Source organism: Ammospiza nelsoni, chromosome 2 (genome assembly GCF_027579445.1).
Source record: "Ammospiza nelsoni isolate bAmmNel1 chromosome 2, bAmmNel1.pri, whole genome shotgun sequence".
NCBI lineage: Eukaryota > Metazoa > Chordata > Aves > Passeriformes > Passerellidae > Ammospiza > Ammospiza nelsoni.
Genome location: NC_080634.1, coordinates 18983751 through 18998601, shown reverse-complemented (window position 1 = coordinate 18998601; position 14851 = coordinate 18983751).

Here is a 14851-nt window from a genome sequence, read left to right as displayed (position 1 = left end):
ACTAACAAGCTGTTGGAAATTTTGTTACTATGAGGTTTGTCAGAAAATTTCTTTTCACTTATATGATCCTTCCAATTTCTTCAAGCTTGAAGTGCCTTTCTTTACAGCAAATTAGGAATTAAACTGAGTTCACCTTGGAAAGTTAATTTTCCATAAATTTTGTATGCAGCTGCCTAAAGTCTGATGGAACATGCCCTTCAGCAGTTTTTGTTTTCCAGGCAGTCCATAGTGGTTCTGAAAAGAAAAAAAAAACAACCAAATAAAAACCAACCAACCAACCAAAAATAAAAAGCCCCAAGAAAATCAAACCACCACATTTGTGATGTAAGTTATTTAGAAATGTACTTTTAACATGGAGCTGGATGTTGTAAAATTCAGAATAAGTAGCCATTTTTCTGCAGTCTTTTAGATTCAAAAGGAAGGCTTCAAAACAATTGAAAACTGTTGGTTGAATTTGGCACAAAGTCAGTGCGGACAGGAGCAATATAAGAGCAACGAATGTCTGTAGGAAAGCCATCCTCAGTGCATTTTCATTATCCTTGAGTAGACATATGAGTGCTTGTGTAAGCCTGCAGAGCATTTCCTCTGTCTCAAGCATGTCTGGCTGCAGGAGCCTCATCCTGCCCTGCAGGGATCACTGAGTCAGGGGCACAGACAGACTGAGAAGCTGTGTGGGTGAGCATGAGTCAGCTCCAGCGGCTAAACACAGCAACTTTCTTCATCTCCCCCAAAATATATAAAATCACAGTCCATCTTAGGTTGTACCACACTGGTATGGTTGAATTGTTTGGAAAACACAGCAGCAATGGCTTCACTCATGAGGACTGCCCTCAGAACACTGCAGATGAGTCTTTTTGGTTTTGTATGGCCACAAACAGGAAATAGGAGCTCAGCTTTCATGGTGTAGTCCAGAAAATACTTACCCTATGATAAATAAATAAATATATATTTACATAAAATATATAACTCCATGGAAGTGAGGTTTAAGGACCCTTCTAACCCTTAACATTCTATGAGTCTATGGTTCTATACAGGCTTCAACAGAAAAGAAAAATTCCCTTTAATGAGACTATCTGCCACAGTGATACAGTGAATAACATAAATATGATGTAGACATGTTTGCAAACCAAAAATCACAGCTTTTGCCAAATTTCTTTAACTATTACAAAACTATTTTAGTTATTAAAAAATTATTCACTGCCTTGAGCAACATTTGGTAGAAAAATATGTAAGAAGTTTTGTGTTTGTTTTTAAAAAGCATTGAATTGCTATAATTCAGTGTATCTCAGATGAAATGCTATGATGTTCCTCTTTAAAAATATTGGTTCAAATGTCTAATGGAAGGTTTGCAAGGCACAGAATGAAAATTCAGCAGTCAGCAAAAGCTCTGGTGGAGACAGAAGTGGAGGACAAAACTGGGCCTAAGTCTTGAGCTTTGTCTGCTGCTCTGTTTGTGCCCATCACTGGTACCCAAGAAGAGCAACCAAGAAACACTAAGAAGAAAAAACTGTGATGGAAAGCACCATCAGTTCCCAATGCTTTTGTCCTCCAGTCAGTGTGCTACAAGACTTCTGAGTGGTCAGTGTGCTGCTGTAGCCTGGAAATCCTCAGTTACTTATGGATCTGACAGAAGAGATTCACATGCTGATACAGTCTGCAGCACCTCTATCCTGCTCCTGGTCACACCATGACATGAGGTTTTTTCATGCTCCTTTATGTGTGTCACTCTTTACAATTGTCTTACAGGTGAGAGCAGAGCCTGTGATCCTGTGGCTAAATGGGTCCTCTGAATTACTTCTAGCTCCTGCTTTCATATAGGAAACACAATAAGATACCTTTCCTTTCCAAGATATTGTATGTAAAACATGTGCAGAGAGGAGTAAAAATTTTAAATAAGACAACTAAAGATTTTCTTTTACCCAGTGAGAAATGGCAGACTCTCATTTACATCCTGTATGATGTTGCTATCTGAGTTTCTGTGTGTTTGGAGCAAAGACAGCTGCATTTTGCATCTGCAATTCCCTAGCAAGCTGCTTTAGCTTCTTTTTGCTTTTGCATTACTTCCTTAAGACATTTCCTGCTTTTTCCTTCTGGCAGCACATTTGTTGATGCTTCAGAGCCCAGAGGTTGGACCTCTGGCTTTGGCCGATGGCACTGGTTTGAGTGGGCAGCAGTGGAACAGTCTGAGCAAGACTGTCACTGCTTTGCAGGGGTGGTTGTGTGGGGCTGCTCCCCAGCTGGGGTCAGCGGCCAGGCATGCACAAGCTATTGAGACAAACCTGCCTTTGCACCTCTTCCTGGCCAGTGTAACCCTGTTTATTTGAATTGACTCTTGAATGGCAGGCAGTCAAAACACATTCAAGCATTTTGCACTATGGGACCACCCTTTCTCCTACTTTGTGATTTTGAAAGGGAACTTCACAACTGAAGTTAGGCTCTGAAAGAAATTCTCACGCCACCAAGGGTTGCAGTGGGAATTGGATGCTTATGGGGTCTCAAATGGAGATCTCTGAGCTCTGTACCTCTCTCTGAATACTATCTCTGTTTAAAAATCTGACTCATGCAGCTTTATTTTTCAGGGCAGATGGAGAAGGGCAGAAAAGAGATTACTTTTAGACCTAGCTTATCCTGAGGTGATAGCTCTCTGAAATGCCAGCACTATTGATGTATTGACATAATTAGAGACGCCTGCTGAAATGTCACCGCCGCTGCCCAGCGATCTGATGGATGGCTCCAGCTGGGGGATGTTCTTAAACAGCACAGACAAATTGCTGGGATGCTGTGGTCTCCACTCATGTCCCCCTGCTTCACAAGTGATGGAAATCTACTGAAGGCAAGGAGGGCTAGTGAGTCCTACACAAATGATTACTTTCGGTTTCTAATTGTCCTAACTGTCTTTAATATGGAGTGGTTTTGCATGAACCTTCCCCACAACTCCCAATTTTTGGCACATTCTACTGCCTGCACTTGTTTTTTTGGCCCTGATTAAGCAATACACATGAATTCCTTCCAGCAAATGGCTGACAAAGGACTGTCTTGTCCTTGTCTCTTTGTTTCAATTTGGATTTTAGTTATTTACTGAAGGTACAGAAATGTGCTCACTGACACTTAAAAAATCTCTCACTCCTCCAAGATGATAATGGGATTTCTTCCTCAACTTGAATTACACCTTGCATTGCTGTTCTGCCATTGGAAGGCTGACAGAAACTGGCCCAAGATTTCTAATAAGAACGTCCAACCAAATACCAGAAAGTACACAAAGCTCAATATTCATATTGCGAAAAGTAGGTCATGAATTTTTCCTCTGGACGTGCTGCAGATCTATCCTTAAAGGTAAAAATGGGAGGGAAAATAATGGACAAAAAAGAACCCTTAGCTCTTACCCTGGCAAGAAATGTTCCAGGAAATTAAAATCTTATAACTGCTGCTGCTTGTCAAAGACTTCATGAAAAAGAAATGGAAGACAGTCACCAAAAGAAACTTGAGATGAGTAGTGGAACCCCTTTCTTATTTTCTTTTTCCTTTGCTTAAGGGAATTGCTTTCACCAAGCAGTGCAAAATATTAGGGCACATGCAGACAGCATTCTCCTGGAATTTGTGACAAACTGCTGCTGAGCAGTGTTAGATTCCATTATTATGTGCAAGAACTAGTTTTGGAGATAGTTTCTAATATTGCAGGCCAATATTGCAAAAAAAATTGAGGCATTTCAGCTGTCAGTGTCATTAAATATTACACTTTCTTGTATTACTGTTATTTGTTGAGGCTGCCCCATTTTTTTTTCTAAGCTTTTATTTTTCAGAAATGTAACCTCTTGCCCAGACCCACAAACTTCAGGATGAAACATGTGCAGATTTTTCTTCCCTCAAAAGCAGTTTACTATTTAAGTTTTGTTTTAACTAATAACTATTTAAGTTTTAGTTTTAACTATTTTCTCTTGTAGTTCTGGGTGAAATATTCCATTTTCATTTAAAAAAACCCAGAGGTGCAAGTGGAGTTCCTCCCTACATCCACTGTATGGCAGTGATTCTTAGGAATGACCTAAGATGAATGACCTGTTGTGACAGACATCATCAAACATGTAGCAAGAGACTGCATCTACCATAAAGATTATTTTCTAGATGGAGGAGATCCATAAAGGGCAGCAAAAGGAAAGTATTGTTAACTATATTTCACAGATAAGGAAACAAGACAGAAATGTTAACACTTAAAACTCCTCAGACACATTGAAATCACTGGGAGCATTGTGGATTATTGCTTGAATAAAGCAACATAACCTCTGTCACACAGGAAGCCCTTGGCAAAGAACGGAACAGAGATATTGCAGAACATGTGCCACAGATCAAGAGTCTAACTTTCTTCTTGAGGAAGAAAATATAAAAGGATGTAAAAATTTCTGTCCATAGGATATTGTGCTGACACAGACAAATAAACAATTAGAAGGATAAAAGTTATTCTAGAAAGTTACTTGGCAAAAGACTTTTTCTGCCAAGCTTTTGTGAGGCATCTGTCCAAGCAGGCAGAAAATTAACTTCTTGTTTGTCTGGGAATTTTTTAATCTGTCCTGGACCTTACAGGAATCAGTGGTGCCATGGAAGAGCAGACTGGAAGAGTGCTGGTAGGTTTGCTTCCAAGCCCATTCACAGGAGGGCTGCAGTATGGAGGGACCTCTGGAACTCATCTGGTCCAATCACCCTGCTCAGGCAGGGTCACCTGGCTCCAGTTGCCCAGAACCATCTCCAGAGGGCTTTTGGAGATCTCCAAGGAGAGAGATTCCACAGCCTCTCTGGACACCTTGCCAGTGCTCGGTCACTCTCACAGGCAGAAAGTGTTTCCTGATGTTCAGAGGGAGCCTCTGTGTCTCAATTTGTGCCCATCATCTCTTGTCCTGTCACTGGGCACCACCAAAAATAGCTTGGCTCTGCCCTCTTTGCACCCTCCCTTCAGGTATTTATATGCTTGAGGACCAATAGGTTGAATGCTTGAAATTATTCAAGATGTGTATCTTTACACACATATGCAGATGTTTGGAAAACCCCAGGTTTGCCTCTTTTTCTCTTTTTTTTTTCATTTGTTTGTTTTGGCTTTATTAATTTATTTTGGAGTGGTATAATTTTTTTTTTCAGTGGGAAAGAGGTTTTCTGGGCCAGTCTCCCAAAGCACTTCACTACAACTTTAGATAATCAAATAGATTAATATTTAAATGCTACATTATGTTAAAAATCTGGCTTCAGTCCTGCTGTATGAAGCTCTCACACTCCAGACTGAGAGCAGATTAGAACACGTAGTATGCAATGACATGCAAGTTATAGCAGAATGTTTAAGACAGACAATGCCAGTTTCTCAAACCTGAAGGAAAACAGACCATTAAAAAAAATATTCCATGGGATTATCCTGTAATTTGCCTCTCGTCTTTCAGTTTAATGGTCTCCTTTTAGATAGCTTTAGTAAATTTACATTTGATGAGTATCAGCTGTCCTGTTATTACCTTTACCAGGATTTCATTATCTCCCACAACACTTTTCCAGTCCAGATGTTTTTTTTCCATTCCACTGTTAAAATGTCTTGGACATCTGGAATCAAAATGGCATAAGAAACTGAAAACATACAAATAAAACACATAATCTCTGAAACTTTGAACTAGAGTTTATTTCATAGAGTTGAGTTGTTTTTTTTTTTTTGTTAGGTGGTAAAGGGGAAATGAAATCTGAAATACTGAGGAAATCCTGCATGGAAGAAATTAAAAAAGACATTTTCTTGAACAATATATAATTACAAGTAGATCCAGTAAAACTAAATACTGTTTCTATACAGTGTGTGTGAGTACAGTGACAAATCCAAGACAGAACATACTTGGCTACTTGCTGTATCTGTCTGACTCTGGTTAATGCTCACTGCTGCCTTTTCAGACAATTATAACCACTGACCATGAAGCAGGATCTAAATGAAGTCTGAATCCTCCTCTGAGTACAGCATTAATTTCCTGCAAGAGGCAATGAGTGAAACACAAGTTTACTGAATGTGAGGCTCTGTTTAGATCTTCAAAACAAGAATACAGAACTATCAAATTAAACTGAGGGTTTGTTTATTACAAACAGGTTGCATACCTTAACTCTTCCCAAAGGATTGCCTAACTACAGATCCTAAAAACCAGAGACACACACTTAGACACAGTCTACTTGAATAGACTATAGCCAAACAACTTATAGCAACTATGTTATAAAGAAAAAAATAGCCATAAAGCAAAGCATGAATAAACCCTTTTCCATAATTACTATGGTATTGACAAAGGGCTTATAGGCAAGCGTAAATGGCCTTTACCTCTTTATCTCTCCCCCCCCCTTTTTTTTTTTTTTTTTCTTTTTTCCCCTGTGGCTTTTATTACTTTTTCTGCTGATGTTCTAGGAACATAACTTTGAACCACTGATATATAACATAAATTACTCTTCCCTTAGTTACTCCAGACACAAGGGGCAGACAGAAGCCATCTAAAAGACTAAAAGCCATCTGTTCTGGGAAGAGTGGACCAGAAGATGAACAAGAGAATATGAGGACAGTAATAGAAATTGGAACTATAGAAATGTTGTGAGTAGAAATGAAATTGATAGGTCCAAGGAACCATAAGGAATAAAGATAAATCCTTTTTCATAATGGATCAAAGTCTAGATCACAGCCAGTGCTAGTGCCACAGGCCGTGGAAGGGAAAAGCAAAGTCAGCACCTCCAACCTCCCCTTTGCTATCCAATCATGATTTGTTCAGTGTTCATAGACCTCAGCTGCAAAATGATACAAAGATTGAAACAATTCTTGGTCAAAAAATTATTGCACTGTAAATTCATGAAGGGCTGGCTTATAGCTCACAGAGGGAAATTTCAGCAGCAAGACAATACATCATCCATACTCATCTACTGCGTGATACCTTTATTTGCAATCTCCTTATTCACTTTAGGTTATTTGGGTCATAGGTTCACAGGATGTTATATAACAGAGCTTTTATACACCTCTCTTCTCCCCTTTAATTCCCAATAGGAAATGACTATCATCCCTGTGCCAAACTCAGTGAAGTTTATATAGAAAAATAATATGAGAAAAATACTTAATATTTAACTTTCTACAAGCCACTCCAGCAGCTGAATAAAAGAAGCCAACATCCCACAGCCAGGGATTTTGCACAGATCACCTACATGTGCTAACATAGGCTTCAGATCAGAAAAGAGCCAAGGTTTGCAAGGTTGAAAAATGTTAAGATGCAGGAAAAATGCACATATGTGCTTTTGTGAGTCTCTGCAGGGTATAGACATTTAGATAAAAGAGAATGTATTTAGGAGAATTAATTATTTCTTACAAGGTGAAAGAAAGAATTTTAGACACCTCATAGGAAAGAGTGAATTGTACATGAGAGAAGGTGAGGAAGTTTGTGACAAGGCAGCTCAAGATAAGAGGACAAGGAATAAGGGGACTCTAACCCACAAAATTTTTGTGCTTCTAATATTGCATTGCTCCTTCCAAAACCCAAATTATGGTGGAAGAAGGAGCTCACTGTTGTGGCTTAAATTTGAAAGCATAAGAACAATTGGACATTGAAGAAAGTACTGATGTTTTGGCTACCCTTTGACTTCCTCTGAAAAAGAACAGGAACCATTCTTTCACTCAGACACGTCCTTGAGGCTTTTTTCTGTGACATCAGAGATCAGAAATCACTATTGGATTCCTATGCTTTCAGCACCTGTGTCTGTGTTTCAGGGAAGCTCAGCTAGCCAATTTCTTTATCCATTCCTTTCTTTTATTTGTAGCTGGTGTTTCCTATTGCCTGAAGTAGAGGTCATACCCATCAATTCATTCCTTTGTTATTATTTGTGAACATAAGAAAGAATAATTGATGGTATTGGTGTATAATTCTACATGTAACAATTTCCTGAGGGTTAAAGGCTTTTCTCTCTAGTGTTCTAGAGATCAAAGAAGAAAAATTCCATAAGCTCATGTCATAATTGAAAACACACTACTTTCAATATAGGTTTTAACACACAGAGGAATGAATGTCTTTAATTCAGGGAAACCCAGCCTTGCAGTCCCCCTTTTTCACTGTTACTGTGCGTTAGCCACCAATTTGGAAACAGCAGAGAAATTATTTGATTTCATATCCAAATAGCTGAGCAGAAAGCATTTCCTCCAGCACAGCTTTTACATTTATATTTAAATGAACTGCCTGTGGCTGGGAAGTTCTGCCTCATTTAGAGACAGGAGTTAAAAAGACCTACTGTGAGACACGGGGCAAAGCAGAATTAAGAGATCTGGATGAATTTCACACGTCTCAGAACTAAAAGAAAATACACCTCTTGTTCATGTGTGCTGAGGCTGAGTTCAAAGAAAGGGTGGACCAGGGTTAGTCTGGTGTCATGCACGGAGCTTGGCCACCACAGTGGCCTGCAGCTGGCCCAGCACTGAGGGACTGCCAGGATGCACTTGCTTGTATGTAACTTGGTGTGGCTCTATGAAATACCAGGTGGCACTCCCTGCAGCTCATGCTACAAACATGCCCTTTGGGAACCTTTGGAGAACGATGGGAAATAGCTGAGAGCAAATAAAGGATAAATGAACTAACTTTGGATTCAAAGTGATGGACTGGAGACCTTTCCCTTCTCTTTCCTCCACAAAGACCAGCAAAGAGTTGCTAGCTTGAACACCAATTCAGTAACGTTAGTGTATTGTGCTTAGCCCTTCCTCAGACATTTTCTACTTTACAAACTGCTTTACAAACAGGGGCTAATGATTCTTTGTAACATTCTTTGACACTTCCAAGGGGAGAAAATTACAATCTTTCTCCTCTTTACAGTAAAGGAAACTCAGGTATTGCAATTATTTGCCCAGTGCCTGTCAGAATACTAACTTGGGGGAAAGAAGATGAGCTAGCAGTGATCACGGCCCTACCAAACTGTGAATGAAAGTGACCTCCTGCCAGGCAGGACCTGCTGTATAGCTTCAGCCCTGCTCTTTTCCCACAGGGATGCTGGTGCTCTCAGTATATGACAAGGCACTGTCATTTCACAGGAGGTAGAATGACAATATATAACTGAAGAGTTAACGCAGGAGGGAAAGGTCAGGATGGGGCAGAGCCCCTCTGGAAAAGTCTTTCAGTCTCACTTTGTGTATGCTTCATCTCCAGGTGCTAAAACATGGAGGTTTCTGCTCATATCTTGTAGACACTCCTTGCATCAGGTCTCTGGTTCCCCAGCCAATTTTCCCAGTCAAGTGTTAGGAAAGTACTGAGTGCTGAGCCCTTCTGCTGCAGACTCAATGCAGCTCCTCTGCCTCGGCTCACGCTGAGCCCTGCAGGGGAATAGGCTGCATGGGCACCGAGAGGTGCAGAGAAAGAAAATGCCAAGAGAAATTTAATTGAGTGGGGAAAATGTTGCCTTTCTGGCTGCTTCTGAAGATGTTCCTGCTCTATTTTATTGGTGAAAAGAAAAAGTTAGCTGTATGAAAGTGAAAGTTTTCAGGGAACTGCAAGAAAAGGTAGGCAAAAACTCAGTGATCACCAAGCCTTCTTCTTTGAGTTGCAAGAGGAGTGAGGCAAAGAGATACATCCCTCCAAGATAAAATCTCTCTTGCTGCTAATTTTATGTGTTAAAATGGACAGGAAGCTTATGCTCTGTGCGACTGGCTCCCTTGGAGAAGTAAGCTTACTGGCATCTAAGTGGGAGAGAAGGCAGGAGCAATGACAGAGTTTGTTGAGGGGGTTGCATGCCTGCCACTGTATTTGTCAGTCCTCCAGGAAATCTTCCCACTGGTGTTTCACACTTCTAAAAATTCCAAGATAGTGGTCATGGAAAAAGGAAGCTGGAGTTACTATTTTCTTTACAGCTTTTTCCTCTTTCTGTTCAAAATCTTAATTTAAAATGAAAACCACATATATAGGCTTTATTTATCTGTATGTATTTCTGAATATACATGGTTTAAATTATATATATACATAGGGAAAAGAAAGATAAGGAAAAGAACAAGAAACAATGCTAAAATAAATTTAACAGAAAATATGCTGTGTTCTGTAAGATGTAATTCAGAATTTATAAATTGCTTATAGTTATCTTCTCCTCAGCTGTTCTTCTCACCTCTTTCTTCCTGAATTTCTATTAATTTCTGCCCATCACCAGTGACTAACTATTATTGGCACTGCCATTTGCATTACCTACCTTCAGATAGCTCAGGGCAACATACATCTCTTTTTATTCATACTGATGTAATACAACTTCAAAAGAATACAATTACAACAGCTACCAGTGGCTGATCTGCAGAAGATCAGAGACAAGTTTTCATTTTCTTCAATTAAAATGTTATTAAAGTTTGTTATTTTCTATGTAACACTCACCCTAGGCAAGGTCTAAGCAGAGAGTCTAGACTCTAATTTAAGAATTTTCCCCTTAGCCAGTAGAGTAGGTATTACAGGAGATATTCTTCCTGATGCTGGTTGTGCAAATTTATTTTGGTGGAAGTTAACAACAGTGCCAATTGATAAACAAAACTGATAAGCAGCAAGGCCTTGACCTTTGAAAATATATTTCAAACTTCAAACAAATTACTTGCCAATTTATTTGGAGCAAATTCCTTTCATGTTCTAGTGAGTCTGTCCTCTGTCCCTTTAATTTTAGTCTGTAAACCCCTATGGGCAAACTCGAGCATGCATGTCATTACAGCTATTCTTCTGCAGAATAGGTTGACTCCATTTAAAACGTTCATCACTCTAATGGTGCTCCAGGAGAAGTGATTTGTAAGGAAAGGCTTGTGAGAGTGTCTAGCAACTGAAAAGGCAAAAGGAAGTATATTCTGAAGACAGTGGATTTTGCCCTCAGCTTCATTCCTTCCCTTACCTATCTTTTGAACCCAAAAGCGAGGTGAGTCCACATGGTGCTGAGGATGTTGAAGGTGCCCCATACTGAAACAAGTGCCCCATTCATATGGGTGTCTGTCCCTATCAAAGGGAAGGCTAATGCCATCACCATTCATTAGCCATCAGAAATTCAGCTGGTGGGAGAGGTTCTAGAAAAGGGACAACATTACTGCCACATCCAAGGAGCTGCTAGTCAGGGCTGAGGACACACTGTCTTTTGCAGTCAGCATCAGTGTCATTTCTGTGGAAAGTTGATTAAATCTGGGATGCTAAAGCTAGCAATGTGTTTTTCAGATGGCATCTGGTGGCACAGTGTAATAGACTATATTATTTGCTACATCATTGCTCATGAAATATTGTTAGCAGGGTGCAGATCATTCTTCCATTAACACCCTGTGAAGTCACCTTGAATCCCATGTTTCCAGAACAGTGGAAAAGACTTCTATTTCACAGCTGAAAAATAAGCCATTTGGATGCTTTTAAAGTGCCTAGTACAGAATTTAGCTATTTCAACAATGCTCTCTTACCTATCACAATTTTTCAGCTTTAAGATCTCATCTGGAAGAGATGCAAATATCACTCCAGCTGGTCTGAACAAGTGGGATACCAGAAGTTAATATGACCCTTTGTGTCTTTGGTGATAGTTCTCTAAGGAGACATCTTTAAAGGTACGTACTATACATAGATCATTATATATATTATATCAATCTATTCTCTATTTAATCCTGCTGGGATGTGGAAGAAAATGTTTAATTCTCATTATTTGTTGCAGCTCCAAGACACCAATCACATGCATATTACTATCTATACCAGAAAAACAAATCCTTGAAATAACTTTGTTGCTAAAATAATCCATTTAGAGAATTTTCCTACCCATCCAGTTTGGAAACTAGTGGCCAGGTAGACTGACAGCTTTGAACTCTGGCTGCTGTGAGAGTTCATGGATAAAATAATGATGATTTATTAGTCCAGAATTGTCTGGAATTGTAACACTGTTTCCTCTTGCTGCCCCTCTCTCCTACCCAGATAACATTTACATAGTCTTATATTGAATTTTGACTTGCCCTTACCAGTGGTGGGCAGAGTTAAATGAGGGTAGTTCACATTTCCCTGAGCTATTGTGTATGTCTGCTGTAGATGCAGCAAGATGGTGCTCCTCTGGTTTAGAGACATTTCCTTTGCAATTAAAAACTTAATTTTTAGAGTATGAAAAATTAATGTTGTCAGAAACTTATGGCCCTCTAGAGGTGAGTACACTAGAATTTAGTTCACAGCAGTGTCTAATTTCCAGGAGAGAGAGAAGTGACCCTGCAATAATTTTACTACTCAGCACTGCTCTATGTTTCACTAAGAACTAGAGAAAAGAACAAGAACAAGAACAAGGTCAAATATTGAACAGAGGAATGAAAAGGAAGGGGTTTCTTTGAACAGAACTACAGGAAACCTTGGAAGCCTTCTCTTCATACAGAAAAAAAGGTTCACACCTTTTGAAGTTCAAATGATGTCAAGAATCAAATCTGAACTTTGATATCAACTGTGGGACACAATGAGTAAAAAAGGATGTTCATTACTCCAGATTTTTCTACAATTTCTGCTCAGTTTTCATTAGCTGATCTTTTTTTGACCTTTTTTCTTGATGGCAATTACCAGGTGAAACCCTTGGGACAGCCAGCATAAGCCGCACAAATAACACCTGGCTGTTCTGATGCCACTCACTCAAATGATGGAGGCACTGAGGGCTAGGACCAGCCCCACACACTTTGCAAAGCACTCACTAAGGAGGAAAAGGTGAGACTGAGAAGAGTCAGAGCTTCTGCAGTCAAAGAGCAGCCACATGAAAGCACAAAGTGTTATCAGCAGTCTAGAATACATGGTCTAGCAGCAGAAAAAAAGACTAAAATAAAGAAAGTGGCCCAATTTAATTGATTAGAACAGTGGGAAGATGCCACAGTAAGCCTTCACATATGTAAAAAACTACCACAAGTGGGACTAAGACAAGATATAATGGGTTTAAACTACAGCAAGGGAGGTTAATAAAGAAAATGAGAGCATTGGAATGTAAACAGCAGAGACACACTTGAATGATTTTCTCGGGAAAACTGAGGACTCTGTGTAGAAGCTGTTTATAAATGAAAAGTTTGCCAACATCTGTTAGAAATCCTGGTAAGTCTGTGAGAAAGGCCAGATGACTACTTTTAGATCTCATTTATTGCCCTTTATTACATCTTTATTGCCCTTGGACATTATATTCCTCCTAGATTACCCACTGCACATTCCCTGAAAGCTCGGCTAAGTTAGCTTACCCTCTCTAGATGTTCTAGCTAAAGCAATGTATGTGTAACCTGCCATTACCTTTTGTTCACACATTTTTCTGCTGAGGACAGCTGATTGCATCCCCAGCCTCTTTTACTGCTACAAGAAAATGGGAAGCATAGAAAGATATTCGAGGAGAGGCTCAGGTGGCTAAATGAGAGTGCTTAGTCTCATTTTACACCAGAGATCTGTTTCTAGAGCACCCTCCCTGGTCTTGAGCTGCCACTCCACAAGGGCACAGGTCATATCTGTGTGCCCTGCATCAGTACTCAGACACTTAAGGGCACACCTCAGCATGGGAATTCCACACTCAGCTTTTTGGTAGTTGCAAATTATAGTTAAAAAATCTGTTTCTCTAGAGCAACAACTACTGTCCTACACATGTTCTGACATTGTGGATGGTGAGACTGCCCTGATTCAGCACACTGTGTAATAATATGCAGAGCAGGCAAAAAGTAACACCTGGTCAGGTCAAAAATGGAACCAAAAATGGAACTGAATGCTTCTCTCTGTAGGTGCAAAAAAAAAAAAGCCAAAACTCCATAGGAAACTAGATCTAAACATTTTTGCTATTCATACTCCCTCCTCCAGGCAGCACATTCCTTTGTTTGCACATATTAGCTACTGATCTGATGAATAACCCTGCTGAAATCAGTGAGATTATCCCAATTGATTCATTTGGAGTCCTAATTACTGTGACTGAGTTAGTCACACTCACTTTAGTAAGTGCAGGGCACAGTTTCTCTCTGCCTTTGCACAGGTGTTGTCAGGAGGATTCTGCAGAAGCAGGGCTGGTGCTTGCAGGTTTTCTCATTTGTTATCAGAATGAAATGTGGGGCTTCCATCTTCTGTGTGTCTTCCATCTTCTAGCTTCTGTGTCTTCATGATTTTATTCTTGGTAACATCCTAAATTAGCTATTAATTTACTTTATCTATTTTTGATTTGAGGCTCTATTTTTCTAAATATTGCAAATAGAATGGGTTATGAGTACCTGAGTTTAAAGCTTTCCATTGTATGAGCTGCAGATCTGTGTCAGTATTTAGTTATACAAGAAAAATAAATATTCTCCACTGTGTGTAGTGATGCAAAGCCGTTGAAGCATTTTTAGTGTTGCCTTCAATGGGAGCATGATTAAAATTCTTATAAGCATTCATTAAAACCTCAAAATACCTGTTGAAGTCTGTGATAATTAGTTCAATTAAAATGGTATTCTGAAAACCAACTGCAGTAATGACAGCCTGCCATTTGGTGATTCTGTAGCAGTAGCTCCAAACTTACTCAATTTGCCTGCTGAAAGCAGAGGCTGTAGTCTTCCTTTCCTTAGGGATAATTGTGAATATAAGCTAATGAGCAATCCCCAGCACTAGCAGGCTTCACAGCTCCAGTAAATACACAGCGATAGATTTGTGAGCAGGATTTGGGAGCCTGGAGCTGGGGCAGCTGTGCCAGCCGCCTCCTTTTCTCGCCCATCAGTTTCCCAGGCTCCAAAGGGAGCTGCTGAATGCTCAGGGAGCTGCTCCCACATGGCCAGGCCTGGAGGGAGGGATGCTGCCAAACCCAGTGCTGGCTGCACTGTGCTGATGCCCAGTTCAGCCCCTGCTGCTTAGAAGAAGAACAGAACCAACTTGCCCAGCTCATGAAGAGGGAGGGACTT